We start from the raw sequence: 22,809 nt of genomic DNA on the forward strand, positions 1-22,809 counted from the left end.
AAGTAACTAACCCAATATATTTAGAACTGAATGCTATATTGTTGGTCACCTCTACTAATAAGGCATTTCTCTATAATACTACCTAGCCAAAAGCACAACAAAAGATTGAAGTAATACAAATCAAACACAGGGAACATGGTCGAGAAGGGGGATTACAAAGGAACTGGGAACCCATCTCTCCATGGGAATATCAAAGAATTTTGAGGGCCGGGTGTGGTGCCGCACTCCTGTAATCCCAGCACTCGTGAGGCTGAGGCAGGAGGATCACTGTGAATTTGAGACCAGCCTGGGCTACACAGTGAGTTCTGGGTCAATCAACTACACAGTGAGACCCTGTCTCAAAAAAAAAGAATTTTGAGGAGCATGTAAGGACACCATTGTGTTCACTGGGTACTGGTAAAACCAAAGAATGAATGGACTATGAGATAATGATTTAGTGCTAAAGGAAAGGCTCTAGAGTCTGAAAGTCCTCATTTAAAGATATGCCTCCACTGTTCTTTGGAATGTCACTTCATTTTTCTTTGCCTCTTTTAGTTCACGTTTCATAAAACATAAATAAGAATGTCTATGTCACAATATCACCCTGAGAATCACATGAAAATGTGTACAGAATCTAAAACAGACAGCCAGGTATTATCATATAACAGGACCATAACACTAATTCTCTTCCTACATGGTTGTGATACTAAGTGCAGACTTAAAAAGCTCTCTTCTCTGAAAGTATCTCCCAACAGATGTCAGTGTTTGAAGTTTTACCATCAGAAAATTGTTTGGATTTTTAAGAGCCTCAATTAAATGTAAAATAACCCATCAATATTTAAGTGTGTCTATTAATTTTTTAAGATAACTTACCAAGACGTAAAGGTACTGAAGACCTCTTTTGATAGTAATGAAACAGGAAAAGAACTATGGATCGTGACTACTACATGAGGAGTCCGATGCTATGTGCTGGCTTTCCAAAAGCAATCGGCTGTGTGCTGGGTGCAATGTGAGAAAATCACAGCACATACAGCAATGTTAAGTATGTCGCAATAAAATTTATTTTTAAAGACCTCAAAACCATTATATTATTTTTACACCCAACAAGACAATGTAATGTCTCAACTTTTACTTCCCATTTTATTCCTATTCGGAGCAAATACTACCACTTATTTTCCCAAGTAATACAATGAATTCTGTCACTCATCCACCCACCATCCTATGAACCCCGCAATTCCTCTCTGCCTTTGGGCTCCACCAAAGAGGGCCCTATAAAGTAAAATGTGGAGACAATGATTGCCAAAAGTGAAAGAACAGAGGTCCTTCATAGTTCCAGAAAGGATAAGAAAATCAGACCTTGATTCACCAACTTAGAGAAGTCTAAATTCAAAAATTACACTACAGAGCAGGGATGGATTATTTCTAATTTTAAAATACCAAAATGTGTTTAGGGTGCAAAATAAGTGAAACAGAACTTTTCAAAACTCAGCAAAAGTATACTTAGTCGTATTTGTAGATAAAAGAGCTAATGGCAATTCTGTTCCCCAAGCTTATAGAAAAGTCCATCCTATCGTGGAAATCAAGAATACAAAGATTCAGGGAAAAAATTACATGCTGCAGCTTAAAGGTGACATGAAAATTATTAAAGCTTCTGTGTTCTTGATATAGTTAGGAGATACCTGCAAAGCTGAAATTTGCACCTGTTTTCTTCCCTACTTCTCAATAGCATGTCTAAACCTTGCTCTTCCTCCTCCTTTTCCCTTCTTAATGTTATTACATATTCTCCATCAAAAAAGAGCAATTCTCTCCCAAAGTCCACAAGCAATATGCATGCCATGTTGAAATAATGATCAATATCACTTTTATATTAGACACACAGTGTTGAAGGCTTTTCCATAAGTTAATTATAAAAACTGCAACATGAAGCAGTGCTGTGGACTAAACGCTTCAGTCCTTCCAAAATTCCTGTGTTCAAGCCCTAATTCCCAGTATGATATATTTGGAAACAGGGCCCTTGGGAGAGGATTACTGTTAGATGAGGTCAGGGGATGGGGCCACTGAGATGAACTGGGCCCTTACAAGGCCCTTTCTTCCTGCTTTCTCCATAGCCCCACCATACTGATACCCTAGTTTCAAACAACCAGACTCCAAAATTGTGAGACAATAAATTCCTGTCGTTTAACCCACCCATCTACAATACGTTGTTACAAAAGCCTGAACAGACTAATACAGATAGGTGTTATTTCTCCATTTTACAGATGAGAAAATTATAGCTTAGCCTATGTAACCTCTCTATCATGAATCCAGGAGAAGTGGTACAGCCAGGTTTAAATCTGACTGTTAGACAATACTGTTTTGCTGATGTCTCTTCTAAGAATGAGTGCCTAATATCATCAACTAATTTGCCAAATGCAAAAAAGAAAATAAAGTTGCCCCTAAGAAGCTCATATATCCAATTAAATAGTATAAACAAACTTTTAAACTGTCAAAGAATGAGCTCCTCCAGGCCAGGAACACAAGAAATTTTTACTAAAATAAACAGAAAAGCCATCAAACAGTAATACAATGTGCCAAATGTTATGAGAGTGAGTTTAATAAAGTAAAACAAAGGTTTCCAGGAGGAAGAACCTGTGGGGGTGGTCAAGGCAGGTAGAGTATCAAAACTCACAAAGGACATAAATGCAAGGCAGGCAAAATACAATGCAGTCAGTGACATTTAGAAGGAATTTATCAGAGACTGCTGCCGGAAATAGCTAAACTGTAAACTGCCTTTTCAAAGATGAATGGAAGTTCACTGAGACAACTGTAACGTTGAAAGGGCTATAGGACAAACATGAAATTTGAAAAATGTGTTGGATGCAATTCACAATGTAAGTTACCTTAAGAGGAGTTCCATCTCATGTTCTATTTCAAAGGACCCTTCATAAAGCAAGAAAGTGCTATAATACTCTTGCACAGATCTGATCATATTAATTCCTTGCTCAAAAATATTCAATAGCCCTATCCTGCCTACAATATTTAAACTCCTTGGTCTGGAATGTTACATGGCTCCCAGTCTGCCTCTGTTTTCCTTTTTCCCCTAATTCACCATAAGTCACAAGTCTTCTATGCCAAAGTTGCCCCAGATTATTAGCTGCTTTTAAACAGTCCCTGTTAGAACATTTCCATCTGGCCGTGGGCCAGTCTTCAGGACTTACATCAGACTTGCAGAGGTGTAGGACAGCTTCCCAGATATGACACAGACTAATTTTTAAAACGTGAATATATCCAAGCTTGCTCACACACACCTATAATCCTAGTACTCAGGAAGTTGAGTCAGGAGGATTGCCAGGAGTTCAAGGCCAGCCTCAAAAAAAAAAAAAAAAAAAACCCACACACAATATGAATACGCAAGTAACAAACACTGCAATGTGTAGAGAACTGTAAAAAGTCAATATTACTATGATGTACAGTATAAAACTAGGGTAGCAAAGTATGATCCTAACAAAATAGATTGGTTTTATATACTGCATTAAGGACATTATGCTATAGGCCAGTGACTTCAAACTACGAAGTATGAATGTGTTCTATGTCAAAATTAAACTATGTCATACTGAAAGTCATTTTTAAAACTGAATTAAACAGCTATATTCATTGAATAAACAGTATATTCAAGCATCAAAATCAAACATTAAAAAAGGTCCTTTGGAGAGAGCCATGCCTTCTCCCGCCTGGAGCCACCATCGCTCCAGCGCCAGGAAGGTAGCCTGGGCCCTGATCCACAGCGGGAAGGAGAGCCCCGCCTTCTCCCACCTGTAGCCGCCATCTCTCCAGCGCCAGGAAGGTAGCCACAGTCCCTGAATCCCGGTAACTCGCCCCCACCCCGTGCACTCTCAGACCTCCTGATTGTGCCAGTCTTTGGACCCACTCTGCAGAGGCAGAGGTGGTCATCAAAGGTATTTTTCTGAGTTCCCAACTTTGAACATCTTTAAAGAAAGGGCGTGGGAAACCTGTAATAGAACATTGTGGAGTTCAACCATTCAGAAGGATGGGGAACTCAATCTGGGCCTTGCAGCCCGAGGTCAGTCTGCATCATGGGGTTCAGCCATCAGCTAACTCAGATCAGGGGTCTTGCATCCTAGCTCTGTCTGAGCCATTAAATGGTAAATATACTATATTGAAAAGTTTGTTCACTGCAGACATGTTCTGGACTGCTTCTTGATTTCAATATAATTCAAATGGTTTAAGAGTGATAGACTAGTGACTTCCACAGGTGATCAGTTTCCAAGTTGTGCTTGATCATAATGTGTTGCTGATTGTATCAGTAGGGATAAAGGATTGTGGTTGATCTGATGAGCTGTTTTCTCTGAAGTTATGAAGATGAGAATGTCTGTGGGTAGAAGAGACCCAGAAGCTAGGGCGCAACTATATCAGGAAGATTTGGGTGATAACCCAGAGATTAAACCAAGGACAGTCCAACAACAAAAATTAAAATGAGAAAACACTTAAGCAAGACACAAGGACAGACTTCCAGTTCACCAATGGCAAACAGTAGGGCAAATGAGGATGAAAAGGCCGATAGTGAACCACCAGGACACCCTGAATTCAAAGCACAGGAAGTAACAAAACAGATCAATCAGGCTCTAGAAAAATTCAAAACAGAATTAATTTCCCAGATAACCATAGAGATAGTGAGCAAAATGGAAGTCGTGATTCGATACTCTAGAGCAGAAACTGACAGAAAAATAGATGCGCTCAGGACCACAATAGAAGCCATGAAGGCCCAGCATAAGAAAGAAATGGAAAAAATAAATGCCCAACATAGGAAAGAAATGGAATCGATAAAACAGATTCAAACAGATATCCAGGAGATTATACACTCCACTGAAAGTGTATGCAACAGAATAAAAGAATGCGAAGATAGACTCTCAGATATAGAAGATAAGATTGCAGTCAGTGACCATGAAAAGAGAGGTCTATTATAAACAGTATGGAATCATGAGAAATCGATCCAACAACTTCTAGATGATATAAAGAAGAATAACGTAAGACTGATAGGAATCCATGAAGTAGCAGGAGAAAATACAAATGACTTAAAAAAGCTGTTCACAGAATTAATGACAGAAAACTTCCCAAACAGAGGGGAAGAATTTGACATTCAGATAACTGAGGCATATAGGACCCCAACTAGCCACAATCAAAAACAATCTACACCTACACATATAATAATCAAGATCCCAGAAACCCAACAGAAGAACAAAATACTACAAGCAGTAAGAGAAAAGAAACAAATAACATGCAAAGGAAAGCCCATCAGAATCAAAGCAGACTTTTCAACACAAACCCTTGGGGCAAGGAGAGCCTGGAATGAGATATTTCAAGTACCAAAAGAGAACAACCTCCAACCTAGACTGATGTATCCTACAAAACTCTCTTTCAAAATGGATGGGGAAATAAGACACTTCCATGACAAAGAACACCTGAGAAACTACATGAATACCAAACCAGCACTACAAGGAATTCTAAACAAGATCCTAGAAAAAGACAATGAAGGCAACAACACCATGAGGCCCAACAGAGCAAATATGTTAAGGGACCATTTAAATATGTTCAGGGACCATTTTCATCTTCAGAATTAAGGATTATTTCAATCTTACATCATTGCCTTTTCTCTTTTACTTTCCTTTTTTATTTTATTTTAGGATTCCCTATTTTTAATGTTCATACAGAGATTTCTTTAACTGAAATACCGAATAGTTTCTCTGGTGTGAAAAACTGTAATAGTACACAGGATCCTAATGAGATAATTAATAATGTGAAATAGGAAGTAAAGAGCTAAAGGTATAGGGAAAGTGGGAAGGGTGGGGGAAAGGTAATAAGGGAGATGAAAAAAATATGAGAAATTGAAAAAATGGAAATGAAGTGTTTGTAAATGGGGAGGGGAGGAGGGGGTGAAGGGAGGGCAGGGACAAGGGGAAAAAAATGAGAATCAAGACCTAACATGTAAAGGTACAGGATCCCAATAATGAATGTAACTGTACTTTATACCTAGATTGTACCAATAAACTCAATGAAAAGAAAAAAAAAGGTCCTTTGGAGACAAGAGTACAAAGCCAAATGAGAAAAAATAAAAAGGGTGAGCTTGCCTTAGAGAGATCAAGATTTGTTGTAAAAGGGGTAATGTCTTAAGAATGAACGAATAAACTAAAGGATGTCCAGCTCAGTGGTGCTTGCCTGTAATTCCAGCACTCAGTGAGGCTGAGGCAAGAGGACCACAAACTTATGCCCAGCCTGGGCAACTAAAATCGACTAGGTGAGACCTTGTCTCAAAATGAAAAATAAAAAACGTGGGGGTACACAAACTAGAGGCCGTGCAAATAAAAGGAAAGGGGCGTGGAGAGGAAAGGAGAAGGGGGGAAAGGGATAAGAGGAGATGGGAGGAAAAGAAGGGAGAGAGGGAAAAGGTGAGGGGGGAGCTCACAGCAACAAGAGCAAGGGAGGGAGGAAGAATGACTAGAGATGAATAAAGGAATGAACAAAAAAAAAGACTTGTTCTTTTCTCACAGTCCTGAAATTAAGAAGTCCAGTACCAAGGGACTGGCAATTTCAGAGTCGGCCAAGGGCACATTCCTCATAGGTGGCATCTTCTTGTGTACAGAGACCCCAAAACAAACCTACATACGAATAAAAGAATATACTGATTCAAGTTATTCAATAAGTAGAATTTGTACAATTATAATACTTTAGATATTTTATAAGAAAATATAGGAGACAGTTGCAGTTAGCCTCCAGGATGACCTCCAAAGATCTTTACAGTATCAAGTCTTCATCCCCAGCTTCTGGGTTCCTGGCAGAAAGCTCCAGGAAAATCTTTGTATTCTTCCCTGGTTCTTAAATACAAGAGACCCGTGGACCCCAGGAGCTCCAGAATGATGTCTTTTGTATTCTAATGAGATGACTAGTGGATGGGTCCTGCACACAGCAAATAAGAGGCTGGTGGCCAGAAACACCAGGTATGATTACAGAGTTAGAACTTTCAGCCTCACCTCAGAGTTAATACTCAAGCACCAGAGATCTGACCAATCATGCCTACATATAAAAATCTTTGGGGAGCCTGCAGATTGGTGAAGACATCCATATAATGGAAGGGCAGCACACTCTTAACTCCACAGGAAAGAACCTTTTAGATCTCACCCTATGTCTTCAACTGGCTGTTCATCAGAATTCATTATTATATCCTTTATAATAAACTGACACTGTACATAAGGTGTTCTCCTGAGTTCTGGGAATCATTCTAGCCAATTACTGACCCTGAGGAGAGAATGATGGTAACTCCCAACTGACAGCTGGTAAGTCAAAGTACAGGAGGCCCAGATTTGCAATAGACATCTGAAAGGAAAGAGACAGACTGAGCCCTTAATCAGTGGAATCTGCACTAATTCTGAGTAGTTTCTGAATTCAACTGAACTGTAGGTCACTCGGTTCATGTCCAGAGAAATGAAAAACTGGTTGTTATGGGAGGAAAACCCAACTATTTGATTTCAGAAGGGTTCTGTGCATAGCAACAGTAAATAGAACCTATGAGCAGTACTGAGGGACAGTGTGACATTAGTTTCAGCTTATTCTCTTGGATCACTGACTGTGGAAACCAGCCTCCACATCATAGGACAATCAAGTAGCCCCAGTACAGGGATACAGGAAGAACAGAAGTTTCCTGCCAGCAACAGTCAGCCTCTCCTTGCCACCAGTCAGGTGAGTGAGCTATTCTTAAAAGCAAATCCTCCAGCAACTTGACCGTGAGATAACTTCAGCCCTTTCTGACACCCTGACTACAACCTTACAAGATTTCAGGACCAGAAACACTCAACCACATGCTGCCATATCCCCGGACCCACGAAAACAGAGGAATAAGAACTGATTTTTGTTTTCATCAAATAGGTTTATGGTGGTCATTTGCTGTGTGTCAATGAACAATTAATAAAGTGGTTGTCGATATAAGCATATTGTAGGGAAAGAAGTTCTTAAATATGACACCAGAAGTGAAACTTTAAAAGACAGGTAAATGTGTGTCTTATATTAAAAAGAAAAAAATTGGTAGAGTGAAACTATAACAAAAAAGAAAAGCCACAAACTGAAAGAAAGCATTTGATATTGAATAATGTACTTAATATCCAGAACACCTGAAGGATTCAGAGAGAAAAAGACATCATCTAATAAAAAAAGGGGGGATGGAGATGGAAGAAAATGACAGAAAAAGAAATTGAGATGAAAAATGAAATGGAAATAAACATAAAAAGGAATAAGAAACCCTAGTAGTAAATATAAATTTAAAATATAAATACTATATTTTTCATATTTCAGATTGAAAAAGGTTTGTAAGAAAAAACAAAACAATGGCAAAGGCATGGAGAAATGACAATTCTCATAAACTGCTGGTGTAAATCAACTGATAATGATCAGTTAAGAAAGCAGTGTCCAAAACCCAGAAGAGGTACAGGATGGGCAAACTCTATTACTGGAAAATACTCTATTCTGGAAAATTTTGCTCACAGTAATACATATGAGGAATAGAAAGAAACATTCATTGGACCACTGTTTATAACAGGAAAAAAACCACCACCAATAAAGGCCTTTCAACAGAATAGTTAAGTAGGGTGGTTTACACATAAAATGCCACACAGCAGTGAGTGAAGAAATCAGAACTCCATGTACAAATGCTACAATATTTTGAGAACATGATATTAAAAATATACTAAGGTCTGCAGGAGATATATGCATTTATGTTATATTTGAAAAGTTTCCAGTTCTATGCTTCTATTTCTATATATACAACTCTACATAATAAAGTCAATAATAAAAATTTATACATAAATGCATGGGGATGATAAACGCAGAAGTACATAAAACTCAGAGGGAAAAAATTAGACAGTGAAAAATAAAAGCCATATTTACCTTAATTTTAAAAAGATCTGATGGTAAAATATAATAAAGCTAGGAAATAGGGACATGAGTATTCATTTCATTATTCTCTATTTTTTGATTGAATATTCTGCAGACAAAACCTTTTAAACAAAAAGTAGGATGTTGCTAAAAGCTATGAAAACTAAATGGGTAATGTGGTATAAATTTAGAGAAGAAAAAAAAGTAAACTTTAGAATAGAATGAGTTTTCAAAGACTGAAAAGCAATTGGTTGAGAAGTAAATAATGAAAAGTCCTTCAAAAAGCTTAGAAATAAAAGCATCAAGAAAGTGTGAAAGGCCTGACAAGAAAACAACAAAATCTATTTGATGAACAGACATACATGCCTGGGGTGAATCCAAGTTTTAGTAGAGCTGCAATCTTACAACTAAAGTCCTCTTAAGAAAAGGAATGCAAAATTATGAAAACAAAGTTAAATCCTAAACAGTTAGAATAAGAAGGCAATCTACAGTGAATCAACAATTTTTTTAAGTTGCCACATTAAAAAAAAAAAAACCCTAAATATCACAGTATTTTCAATAAATAACTCCCAAGCACATTTCTTTATAATAATTTTTTCCTACCTGTCTGTCCAGGCTATATGAGATATGACTGAAAAACACGGTGAATGTTTAAATCTTTTAAAATTTATTAAAGTAAGACATAATGCCATTAACCCTCCTCAAAATACTCCCTCTCACTTGAAACACACCTAGCCCATCGTTCCTAGCCCATCGTTCCCGCCACTCTGAAGCAGCTCTGGAGTCCTTCTTCGTAAGTGAATTTACTTGTGCTGTCATGGCTGCCTCCATGTCCTGAACACACTAAAAATGTCTGCCTTCTGAGGTCATTCTGACTTTGTGGAAGAGCCAGAAATCGCATGGAGCCAGGTCCAGTGAATGATGTGGATGAGGACACACCGTAGTATTTTAAGAGTCTGCCTTTCTGTTGGGTGGTGCTTGGCAGTAGCATTCAACAAATTATTGATCACACCTCATAAGGACACTCACAAAAGAGGACTTCCAGAATTGCTTCCAAAAGTGGGAATAACTATGAGGTAACTGTTTGAACTCTTAAAGGGGACTGGTGACAATATGTCTCTTACTGTACTGCATTTGTAAATTTAAATATTCACCATTATTTTGATCACCCTTTGTGTAGTACTTCGTTCTTCATACAACAATTACTCTGTATAACATTTCTAATATAGAGACCAGAAAAAAAACTTTGGCCTTTTACTTAGAATGAGACTGAAAATTTGTTGTTGTTGTTGTTTTCCTTATTGATAGCTTCTAAACATTGGTGTCATGTGTTTTCTTCCTGTATCAGTTCCTAATGCTACACAAGCTCTGGGCCTGCACTTTGATGTAGGGATGCAGCTGAGTTGGCAGCGTGGACAGTCACAACATTCCTGAGAGATACTACATCAGTTCAGCTAGCAAGACAAAAGTGAATGTATCCCACTCATCCTCTCCTCAGGATTCCAAAATTGCCTGTGCCCACTCCAAACTCAACCCAAAAGGACTAGAGGTGTGGCAGGAAGTGACCTTAACTATTTAGGTTCAGCTTCAGAAAGGCCTTGGGTGAGAGGCCTTAAGCTACATTAGCTTTAGGGGAAGTCTAACCCTGTCCAGATCATTCTGAGTGATAAATCACAAACAATTTGGATTTTTTTCTTCTACATGAGACCAAGTGGTAGGTTTTAATCAAGGGATCTAAATTATGTTTTATTAAGAACACACTGAGATATGTGTTCTTTTTAAATGCACTGTGAATACACTAATCTTAGGCTATCCTCTAACCCTGTTAAAAAAGGGTATTCAAGCACAAATTAGAACAAAGTTATGATTTCACCTTCTGAAAATATGAATTTTTCTCTTTCTCCTATCTCTAGATTTGGAATCCTTAGATGTACAAGTCCCATGGTTCCCATCTATCTCCTCCCCAAATGACCTCTGCTTGAAAATAAAAGAAAGAAATTCTTAAAATAAAAGTAACAAATACATTCATGAAGGACTTCTAGAACTGCTTCAGAAAGTGGTGGGAACTATAGGATAATTGTGTTGGCAGTAAGAGGGAGTATTTTGAGGAGCTTTAATGGCAATATGTCTTTTATTGTAATAAATTAAAAGTAATACAGGGCTGGGGATTTAGCACAGTGGTTCGGCGGCCTGCCTCACAAGCGCAAGGACCCAAGTTCAATCCGCAGTACCAAAAAAAAAAAAAAAAAAAAAAAAAAAAAAAAAAAGTAATAAATTCTAGAAATTTATTGTTAAGAGTATTAACAGCTAATTAATATAATAGCAAGGTAGTCAGTTACTGTCTTTTTACAGACATTTTAGGAATAGAAGCACTGTTCCAGCTACATAACCCCAGTTTTAAAAGCCTGGCTTTTCCATTGGTTCAGGGGGACCCTCAATATTTTCAATGAATCCCCTTTCTGCTCAAACTGGGGAAACAGAACAGGCAACTTAGTGTTTTTTTGATACCGGGGATAGAAGGGGCAACTTCAATGTTGACAAACAATTGACAACTGTGAATCTAACAAGGATGTAATATGCAAATAATAGTAAACCAGTCAATGTGAGCCCTGAAGTTATTAAAAGTTCAGGAGGTGGAGATGGCAAAAGTTATTAGAAGCCATTGAAGGAGGTGGGGGGCATTCCTTAGCCTTTGGAACTTAGGCACAGGACTCCTGCTCTGTCCTTGGATCTGTAGTTCAGATGTAGCATCATGAAGAGAAGCACAGCACAGCAGCTCCTCACCACATAGTTATCCCTGCTACTGAAATGCTAAAGGAACTACTGATACCTAGAAAGTGAAACTAAGAAGGAAAAAAAAAAAGAGCCATACATGAATTTGAGAAAACACTAAATTCATAGAAGAGCATAATACAGAAAGAACATTTCAGAGTAGGAGAGCAAGTAGAAGCAAGGAAGGATCAGGACGTAAGGAAAACCTAGATCCTGTGGTGGTTAGTGTGGAAGATTGCCAGCCATCAACCTCACCCACAAGTAATCTTTGTAGCTAAATAATAAAGACTGTGACAATGTATTACACATTCAAATCTAACTGCCTACTACCAAAACTTTAACCTAATGAGATAACTTGTAAGAAGCTAAAATAATCAAAAATTCTGATCTAGGAAAAAAAATCTGCAGAAAAGGAAAAATAAATGCTGCACATGTATAGGTTTAGATTAACTAGATCAAGCCTGTTAAGAAAAGCTAGCCTCTAAATCCCCTCTCCAACATGTCCTTTTGTGAAAGCTTTCTTAAATTTAATTTATATAGTGAGTACTTATAAGATTTAGGTCTAAGCCAAGCATGGTAGCACACACCTATAATTCCAGCACTCTGTGAGGTTAACATGGGAAGACCACAAGTTCAAGCCATGCTTGGGCAACTTACAGTGTATCCTTGTCTCAAAATTAAAAACAAAGGGCTGAGAAAAAAAATAAGAAAAAAATAAAACAAAACAAAACAAAAAACAAAGGGCTGAGAATTTAGCTTAGTGCAAAAACAGTATCGAAAAAAAAAATAGATCTCTTTCCATCTAGAATCTTCTATGCTTCCTAATCACACCATCTCAACATGATTAGCATTATGACTGCACAGGATATTCAGAGCTCAGCCAAGCAGTAAACAATAATTACCTTATACAGATACATTTTTGTTTTCCTTAGAATATATGGTTTCTCATTTACTTAAATTTTCTACATACTTATCCCTATGTACTTACCTACCATACATTTATCCTCATTCACCCCATACTCTCCAGTCTGAGAAAATTCTTTGGAATATATTTATTTCCATCAGGTTTCTATCCATTTCACCTTGTCAGAACTTAGGACCTAGGGCCAGGTGCACATCTACCATCCTGAACATTCCTCTCACCCCTACCCTGGGTCTGATGCTCTTTCCAATCTCCAGAGCTACCTCTTCCTTGTTACAGTCCCTTGTTCTGACAGACAACCTACTCCTGCTTCCTGAAGAAATGTCTGTGGGAGACAAATATTTGGAAGCCTTATCTGAAAGTATTTTTACTCTCAAATTTGATTAAGAGTTTAGGTGATTTTTATTCAGAAATGTTAAAGACTGCTTTTCCACTGCCTCTTGTTTCTACTGTTGTTGAGAAGTTTTAATCTACATGTATGGATCTAGTTCTTTGTATTTTAACTCCTGGGACAATTTCCCACTTTTTCCAAAAATATTAAAATCTCTCTAAAAAATATTGTTCAATCTTTTCTAAAGTATGTTTATAAAATATTTGGCAAGAATAATACACTTTAGTATAATTTTGTTAGTCTGTTTTCTATCACTGTAACAAAATATCTGACATAAAAAACTTAAAAGAGGACAGACTTATTTTGGCTCACAGTTTCAGAGGTTTCAGTCCATGGTCAGCTGGCTCCATTTCTTTTAGGCTTGTGGTGGTGCAGAAACATCATGGTGACAGGGAATTGTAGAGGAAAGCTGTTCAACTTGTGGAAGTCAGGAAGCAGAGAAAAAGGGGAAGAGCCAGAGAGGAAAAGGCTAGGAACCAGAAATACTCCCCAGTGTTAGTTACACTTCTATGATCCATACCTTTGACACCTGAATTTCCACTGCCTCCAATAATGCCATCAAAATATGATCAATGGATTTAACCCACTGACAAAGTTAAGAGCCCTGAGGGTCCAACCACCTTCCAAAAGCCCCATCTCTGAACACATAAGACTTTTTAGGGGGCACTGTAGTTCTAAACCACAACAAATTTATAAGTACTGGTATACACAGATCTCTTGATAGTTTAACCATATAATATTAATTAAAGAATAGGAAAAAAGACACAGGAAAGTCTTTAAAGCAGACATATTTAAATTAATTTTACATTTACTTAGAAGGGATCTTTGTAACAAAAGATAAAAGGTTTGTTACTGAGGATAATGACAACAAGTAAAATTTACTGAATAATTACTACATGTGAAGTATTTTACCTGTATTATTACTTAAGTATGACAGATGACAAGATCAGTAATGCAGCCAGGCTCACATCTCTGGGAAAGTAATACAGCCAGAATTAGAATCAAGGTTTGTTGGATTTCAAGCGTACAATCTTTGAGGCACCCTGACAAACTGCCATGTGTTCACAAAAGCTTCTGCCTAAGCACACCCTGCCCAGTCCCTTGTAGTCAAATAGGATCATTTAATTAAGTTCTGGCTGTTAAAGTATGGGAAACAAGGAATGCCACTTTAAAGCCTGGCCCACAAAATACCTCCTCCAAGTAATCTATACATTCTTTCCTTCTGGCTTTGTGCAGAAAGCTTGTGTTGATAGGAACCATTTGGTGAAGACGGTGATGAGCTTACCAATCAAAAATACTAGTTTTGGACTTTGCTGAGCAAAAAACTAAAATATAGATTATAAAATCTATTGACATTTGGAGGTTACATCATCAGTCAACCTCAATACCAAATTGCCTCAGTAAACATACAAATTTGGATTACACAAGTCAGGTATATTAACTATCATGACACATGAACAATACCAAGAGAGTGGTACAAAGTTATATTTCAAAAACTACATGCTCAGAGAAAAACTTTGACATAGTCCAAATTAGAGATGATAGCTTCCATCTCTCATATTTATTAATCTCTTGTCAATTTACTAATTCAATCAAAAACCCAAGGACATCATCCTACTTTTAAAGGATTAAAAAGCAGACAGATTCTGCAGCAAATACTGGAATTTTGAAACAGCAATCACAGGCACCAGTTAAATATTAGATTAGTCCAATGTTTCTGAAGCATGTTCTGTGAAATGTTAACCATGCTGTTCTGAGACATGCTACTGCTACTATATCTCAACCCTCCAAATTTCATAAGAAAGAAAATGCAAAGCATAATCCCTTTTTGGAATTTCACAATGTAAGTTTTTAGGATCCTAAAGAAAAGAGAATGTTAACAGAACTTCAACTTTCTTTAGTTCATGTATTTCACAAACTTAGTCAAAGACAGTGGTCTATCTCTGAAGAAATCTACCTATTAATGATGTACACTTTAGGAAATAGTATACAGACAGAACATTACATAAGGGCAAGGAAAATTTCTTATTACTCTCAGCAGCACAGTGTATGGTGAAATGTACACTTTTTCAGGGTTAGATATTATATTAAAATTAGATATCATATATCTTGGTCACATTTTAAAAGCTATCTCAAGATACCAAGCATCAGTTTATTATAACAATTCTATTTATACTTTATAAAATCTCTACCACAAATTCATTATATATGAGTATATCTGCTATTTCAACTCCATGGCTATATCAGACATTCTTTGCATCCAAAATTATGTTCGCCCTCAAAATGCAACATACCTGGAGACACCTCAGACTCATTAGGCCTTTAAACAAGTTACTCAAAACAGAATATTCAATAAAAGTGGCTCTGTAAAAACTGTGAATACATAAATAATAAAAAGATATTATTCAACACGGGTTATTATAGTAAGAGCATAGGATCCAAAGCATATCTTTTACGTTTATGACAAGAATAAAATAAAATTAAGGATAAGTGAAGAGTGAAGAAATCTTTTGCTCTTCCCCCTCAACAATTCCAGTGAACCTAAGCAAGAAAGAGTCCCTTATTCCAGCCCCCTTCCCTCAATAGAGACAAGAGGAAGAAAAACATTCTGCCACTGGGTGGGGTAAAGAACAAACTGTGCCCCTCCAGGCCTCATTCAGAAGCTGTGGCTGGCTGAATGAATCAACATGTTTATCTGCTAATACAGCTGAGCTCATTGTAAAGTGTTAGGAACTTGAAAGGAAACCTAAAAAAAAAAGTCACTAGTACAAATCTGAAAAAAAATTTTAGCAAATTTATTTTGGCTTTTTGTTTATGAAGAATAAATATGAAATAAAATTTCTATTGTCAAAATGCTGATTTTAAACTTAAGATTTAAGGAAACTCAGGCGCTAAAATGTTTGATCTAAGGGTCAAGGACAGGCTGACTTCTTGGTTCTGCCAGCAGATTTTAAATGTTGCTTCCTGTACTAGGGAATGTTCACTGTTCTCTCACAAATAATAAAAGTCATTTAAACAACCATTTCTATTAGTTTTTCCTTTCCCTTAGAATTCACTGTTTGGTAACAGTGATGACTACAACTGTAAACCTAATAAGCACCTGGGGCTTTTACTTGCCATTATATTTGTACTGAAGAGAAAATATCACTAAAGAGTTGTGGTCACTGCACTCTCAGGGCTTTCTGACTTCCAGCAAACATATGAGGTATGATAAAATAATGCACTGCAGTAAAAGGCACACTGCCATTAATCCCCCGTTCCGACACACATCCCAGCATTCTCGCCCCTCTCCGAAGCAGCTCTGGAAGTCCTCTTTCATGCCTTTAGTTGTGCTGTGGTGGTTATGCCGATGTCCTGAACTGATTCGAAACGTTTCCCTTTCATGGTCGTTTTGACTTTGGGGAAGAAAGGCCCAGAAGTTGCACAGTGCAAGATCCAGTAAATAAGTGCATTAGGACACATCATGATGTACCCACATGCCTGTCTTTCTGTTGCATGGCATTTGGCAGCAGCATTTACTGAATTTTTTATTACACCTCATTAAGTTACTCATGAAAGAGGACTTACAGAATTGCTTCAGAAAGTGTAAAGAACAATGGGATAAGTTCAAGACGAGGAGGAGCATTTAAAAGAGGATCAATCGTAACATGTCTTTTACAGTTATAAATTTTTAAAATTTAAACGTTCATTATATATTTAGATATCTTGTATTATGAAATTATACACGTGTAGTCCAGACTATGAAAAAGGAATATCATAAAAGCAATAACATGATCTAGCCTCAAGCAAAGGATTATTTTGGCTGTGATTAAATAAATGAGCTGAGATTAGCTTTATAACCTTTAAACATGATTTCAAACACACATCTTCCATATTATTCTGGGATTAAGAATGTTTACACCTATGGAGAGAGGAGAAAAGGGCTAACAGACCAAAGGTAAAACCCACATAACAGCTTCATGTGACCAACACCATGAAATCATTTGTCTCTACAGGAAGAAAAACAATGACCACTCCTGTGTATTTCAAAAAATACGTTTTATTACTAGAATAATTTTCCAATGATTAGGTGAAACATCATTTACCAGTCTAGTATTCTCTAGCCCTCTAAACACAGTAAGGTGAGCTTATAACAGAAATATATCACAAGCCTCAACACCCATAACCCAAGTCACAAGAACGATGTCTCAGCTTCACAGATCAAAGGATCATATGATGTCAGAGAAGAAAAAAAGGTTGTGGAAGTCATCTTCTAATAAAACATTTTCACTCTGAAGATCAGGAAAGAGACCGAAGTGAAGAAGTAGCACAGACAGTGTGATAGATCTAGTTCACAAAGCAGGTGAGACAGAGCCTGGAGCTTAGGTCCCCTACCTATGCTGCTTCTACCAAAAGAGCAATGCCAAATACATTCAGTGACAAGGAATACATGTGTTGCAAATAAGGCAGAATATCAAAACACAGGAATTTCATTTCAAAAATTTAATATAGATTTAACCGACCTGCCCTTGCTTTAGGCTCTAGAAAAATAATATTCCCCCACATGGTTAAGAAGTGTAATATGAAAAACACTAATATTTATTTACCATAATTATATATTATGCTCATTTTACTGAAGCAAAAATGACATAATTTACCCAAGGTTACACAACAGAAAAATGGTGTAGACATGATATGAATTCAAGTCTGTCTGACTCTAAGGACTCAGAAACATTTTGTCACCCAAAGCTCCCCCTGCTACAACAGGAAAACATACAAATGATTAGGTCTCCCAGAGAACTCACCAATGTTCAGTGAACAACTGATGAAATATCTCTTAAATTTTGTCCAGGAATCCAATAATTTATTAGTATTTCAAAAGGAAGTACCCAGTTTTTTAAACAACTACTACAGAAACAGAATTTAGAACATATTAATTTCAATACTTCCTATAATTTCTTTTCTAGCTCAATGTCACTGTCAGTGTCCCCAGAAAAGAATTAGCCATCCTGCAAGACATCATACACACAGTAGAAGGGTATAGTATATAAAAGAACCATAAGAAAACAAGAACTATATTTTAATAATCCTGATTTCTCCATTGGAAGAGATCATGCTGCTCAAAAATTAAGAACCAGGAATCATCATTAAATGAATGAAGACTAATTAATGTTTGGCTGCACAATTACCCACTCTGTAGGACTAGATCACTACTTTCCAGCTTTACTAAGTTAGTTACTAACCATGCATCAGAGTCTTGACTTTCAGTGTTTATTCATCTGCTGTCATCTCTCATCCAGTTCTCTTGAAACTCACAGATTTCGCTTTTGTATTCCCTCACTATAATTTCAGTAGAGAAAAATCTAGGAAATACTAGAATGCTTTTTTAGCTTTCTTTTGATCCTTTAGGTATGTTTTCTCCCAATGCTCCGAGTATCATTCCCTCCTCTACCTCTTCGTTTCTGTATATTTTGACCTCTATTTTTATGTTGATAAGTTTTCCTCAAATGCTCAATGGTCTTGGACTGTCAGTTCCTATTTAATAGTAAGACCCACAAAAGAACTGAAAGATCTGTGTCAGGGAACAAGGCTAGACAAGCAGTCAACGTCACTGGGGTGTTCTCACTGGTGACCTACCAGTATCTGAAGATGTCACCAGTCTTCCCCAGGAAGTGGGCAGGACTGAGCTGATTGCAGAGTTCTGGAAGGAAGGAGAGCTCAGAGATCCTCAGTTCAGATGTTCATTTATCTCCCTTGTTCTCTCTGTTTTAAACTACTCTGCCATCTGATGCTGCTTGCTTTCAGGGCCCAGGCACATCTTATATAACTGTGCAAAGAATAAACCCTGGTCTCCTGAGCCCTGGAATTGGGATGAAAGTATATATCTACAAGATAGTTTTACAGGATACATCAGCCTAGGTTGGAGGTTGTTCTTTTCAAGCCTGAAATACCTCACTCCAGGCTCTCCTAGACTTGTGTTTGTGTTGAAAAATCAGCTGTGATTCTGATGGGCTTTCCTTTCAAAATCGATGGAGAAGTAAATTTTCATGACAAAGAACACCTGAGAAACTTCATGAATAGGAAACAAGCACTCCAAACAATTTTTTTAAATATCCTAGAAAAAGACAATGAAGGTCACAACTCCATGAGGCACAACAGAGCAAACTAATAGGCAAGAATTGAAAGGGAGAGGGAAAAAAATAAAAAGCAACCAGCAGGAAAATAATATGACAATGATAACTCAATACATATCAGTTAAACCATCAATGTCAATGGCCTCAATTCACCAATCAAAAGAAATACACAGGCAAAATGGATTAAGAATCAAAATCCAACAATGTCCTGTATACAAGAAACAACCTACTTGAAAAAGATACTCATGGACTGAAAGTAGAGGAATGGAAAACAGTTCTCCATGTGACAGGAACCTGGAAAAAAGCAGGGGTAGCAATTTAATTTACAGACAAAGTAAATTTCAAACCAAAATTAATTAAGAGAGACAAAGAAGGTCACTACATCCTTGTAAAGAGAACAATCCAAGAGGAAGAGATAATAATCATAAATATATGTGCACCAAATACTAATGCCCCCCAACTATACAAAACAAATACTGAAGGGCATGAAACACCAAATTAGCACTAATACAATTATAGTGGGGGACCTCAATATTCCATTATCACAAATAGACACATCACCTAGACTAAAAATCAACAACGAAATACTAGAACTGAACCAAGCTTTTGAACAAATGGAATTAAAGATGTCTACAGAGTGTTCCACAAAATCAGAATATACATTCTTTTGAGTTGCACACGGGTCATTTTCCAAAACACACCACATACTAGCTCATAGAACATGTTTAAGTAAATGCAAAGGAACTAAAGTTATCTTGTGTATATTATCAGAACATAGTGCAATTTATTTGGAGATCAATAGCATAAGAAACCATAAGAACTCCACAAACACATGGAAATTGAATAACACTTTCCTGAACAACCAATGGGTCACAGAGGAAATTAAAGAAGAAATTAGACAGTTTTTACAATTTAATGACAATATCAGTACAACATACAGGAATCTATGGGATACAATGAAAGCAGTTATATGTGGGAAATTCACAGCAGTGAATGCCCACAATAGGAAAACAACAAGCTCAAATTAACAACCGAATGGTGAATCTTAAGCTTCTAGAAAAAGAAGAGTAAGAGAAACTCAAAGTTTGTACAAGGGAGGAAATCATAAAGATCAGAGCATAAATCAATGCAAGAGAGACTAAGTGAATGATAAAAATCTGGTGGGTATCTTTAAATTAAAAGAATCATACCACAGTGAAATATGCGCACCAATGTTTATAGCGGCACAGTTTGTAATAGCTAAAACTTGGAAACAGCCCATTTGCCCATCAGTTGCAAACTGGATAAAGAAGATGTGGTTTTTCTATAAAATGGAATACTACTCAGCCATAAAGAATGAGATACTAGATTCATTCATAGGAAAATGGATATACATATTAAGGATATACTCCTAAGTGAAATAAATAAGTCACACATGTGCAAATACTGAATAGTTTCTCTGGTGTGAAAAACTATAATAGCACATAAGCTCCTAATGATATAATTGACCATGTGAAATAGGAAGAAAAGGGCTAAAGGTGTAGGGAAAATGGGAAGGGTAGGGGAAAGGTAATAAGGGAAAAGAAAAAAATATGACAAAATGAAAAAATGGAAATAAAGTGTTTGTAAATGGGGAAGGGAGGAGGGGCTGAAGGGAGGGCATGGACAAGGGGGAAAAAATGAGAACCAAAACCTGTCACGTAAAGGTACAAGATCCCAATAATGAACGTAATTGTACTGTGTACCTAAAATGTACCAATGAACTCAATAAAAGAAAAAAAAAATCAAGGAATTGAAGTGCTGGTTTTTCGAAAGAATAAAATCAATAAATCCTTAGCCAACCGTATCAAAAAAAGGAAAGAAAAGGCTCAAATTCATGCAATTAGGAATGAAAATGGTTAAGTCAGAACAGTTTCAGCAGAAATCCAAAGGATCATTGATACTTAAGAGAACTTGTACTCTAATAAAATGCAGAAAATAGAAGAAATAGATAATACATATGAATTACCAAAGTTGAACAAAGAACATATAAAAATTCTAAAAAACCCAATTACAATCAGTGAAATTATAAAACATAATTAAAAATTTACTAACAAAGAAAAGCCCAGGTCCTGATGGCTTCACTGCTAAATTCTATAAGACATTTAAAGAAGAACTACTGCCACTACTCTTTAAACTTTTCAATGAATTTGAAAGAGCAGCAATACTTCCAAATTCATTCCTGGAAGCAAGTATTACTTTGACTCTAAAAGCAGGGAAAGACCCAACCAAAAAAGAGAAGTATAGGCCAATCTCCCTAATGAACATAGATGCAAAAATCCTCTATTAGATACTGGCAAACAGAATACAGAGGATCATCAAGAAGATTATATACCGGGGCCAGGGATTAAGCTCAGCGGTTTGGTGGCCTGCCTTGCAAGTGCAAGGACCTGAGTTCAATCCCCAGTACCAAAAAAAAAAAAAAAAAAGATTATATACCCTGACCAAGTTGGATTTATCCCAAGGATGCAAGTTGGGGTCAACATATGTATTTCAATAAATGTAATACACTATATTAACAGAATCAAGGACAAAAACCATATGATCCTCTCAACAGATACAGAAAAAGCATTCAACAAAATTCAACACCCATTCATGATAAAAACCCTACAGAAAATTGGAATAGATAGTCTTTATTTCAACAGCCAACATCATACTAAATGGTCAAAATCATGAAAACCTTCATGCTAAAATCAGGTATGAGACAAGGATGTCCACTATCACCACTCCTACTCAATATAGTTTTGGAAACATTAGCTACAGTAATTAGACAAGAGAAAGAAATAAACGCAATGAAGATAGGAAAGGAAGAAGTGAAACTGTCATTATTTGCTAATGATATGATACTCTACACAGAAGACCCAAAGGACTCCTCTAAAAGACTTCTAGACTTAACTGACAGATTCAGTAGAGCAGCTGGATACAAGGTAAGTACTCAAACATCAATAGCCTTCTTGTACACAAATAACAATCTCACTGAGAGTCATTAGGGAAATAACCCCTTTCACAATAGCATCCAAAAAAAAAATCTAGGAATCAACCTAACCAAGGAGACAAAAGACCTGTACACTGAAAATTACAGCACTCTTAAAAAAAGAGGTTAAAGAGGATATTAAAAAAAAAAAAATGGAAAAACATCCCTTGTTCTAGGGTAGGAAGAAATAATATAGTGAAAATGGCCATACTTCCAAACTGCTATGCAGATTCAAAGCAATCCCTATTGAAATCCCAACAGTTTATTTCATAGAACTAGAGAAAACAATCCAAAAATTCATTTGGAATCACAAGAGACCTAGAATAGCAAAAGCAATTCTAGGCAACAGAGATATGGCAGGGGAAATCACAATCCCCAATTTGAAAATATACTACAAAGCCAGTGTGATAAAAACAGCATGGTATTGGCAATGAAACAGACCCGAGGATCAGTGGAATAGATTAGAAGATACAGAAATATCTCCTGACATACTCAACTACTTCATCTTTGACAAAGGAGCCAAACACCCTCTCTGGAGGAAAGACAGCCTCCTTAATAAATGGTGTTAGAAAAACTGGATTTCAACTTGCCAAAAATTAAAATTAGACCCATATCTTTCACAGCATGCACTAAACTAAAATCCAAATGGATTAAAGATCTAAATATTAAAAGAAACATCAAACTTGCTGAAATATAAGTTAGATAGAATTCTTGAAGATAT

At 36.7% G+C, this 22,809-nt stretch overlaps 1 protein-coding gene and 1 long non-coding RNA gene across 4 annotated transcripts in view; one reads left to right on the plus strand and one right to left on the minus strand.

Annotated features, from left to right (window-relative positions):
• Akt3 (AKT serine/threonine kinase 3) overlaps nt 1–22,809 on the minus strand; it is a 265,681-nt gene that overhangs the window by 206,970 nt on the left and 35,902 nt on the right. The window lies entirely within an intron of this gene.
• Nucleotides 7,519–22,809, plus strand: part of LOC104875174 — a 40,300-nt gene continuing 25,009 nt past the window's right edge. The window contains exon 1 of the long non-coding RNA XR_783992.2: nt 7,519–7,710. This is a non-coding gene — a long non-coding RNA (uncharacterized LOC104875174). The remainder of the gene's footprint in view (nt 7,711–22,809) is intronic.

Source organism: Fukomys damarensis, unplaced genomic scaffold, assembly GCF_012274545.1.
Source record: "Fukomys damarensis isolate Sample0158 unplaced genomic scaffold, DMR_v1.0_HiC HiC_scaffold_11, whole genome shotgun sequence".
In the NCBI taxonomy this organism is placed as follows: domain Eukaryota; kingdom Metazoa; phylum Chordata; class Mammalia; order Rodentia; family Bathyergidae; genus Fukomys; species Fukomys damarensis.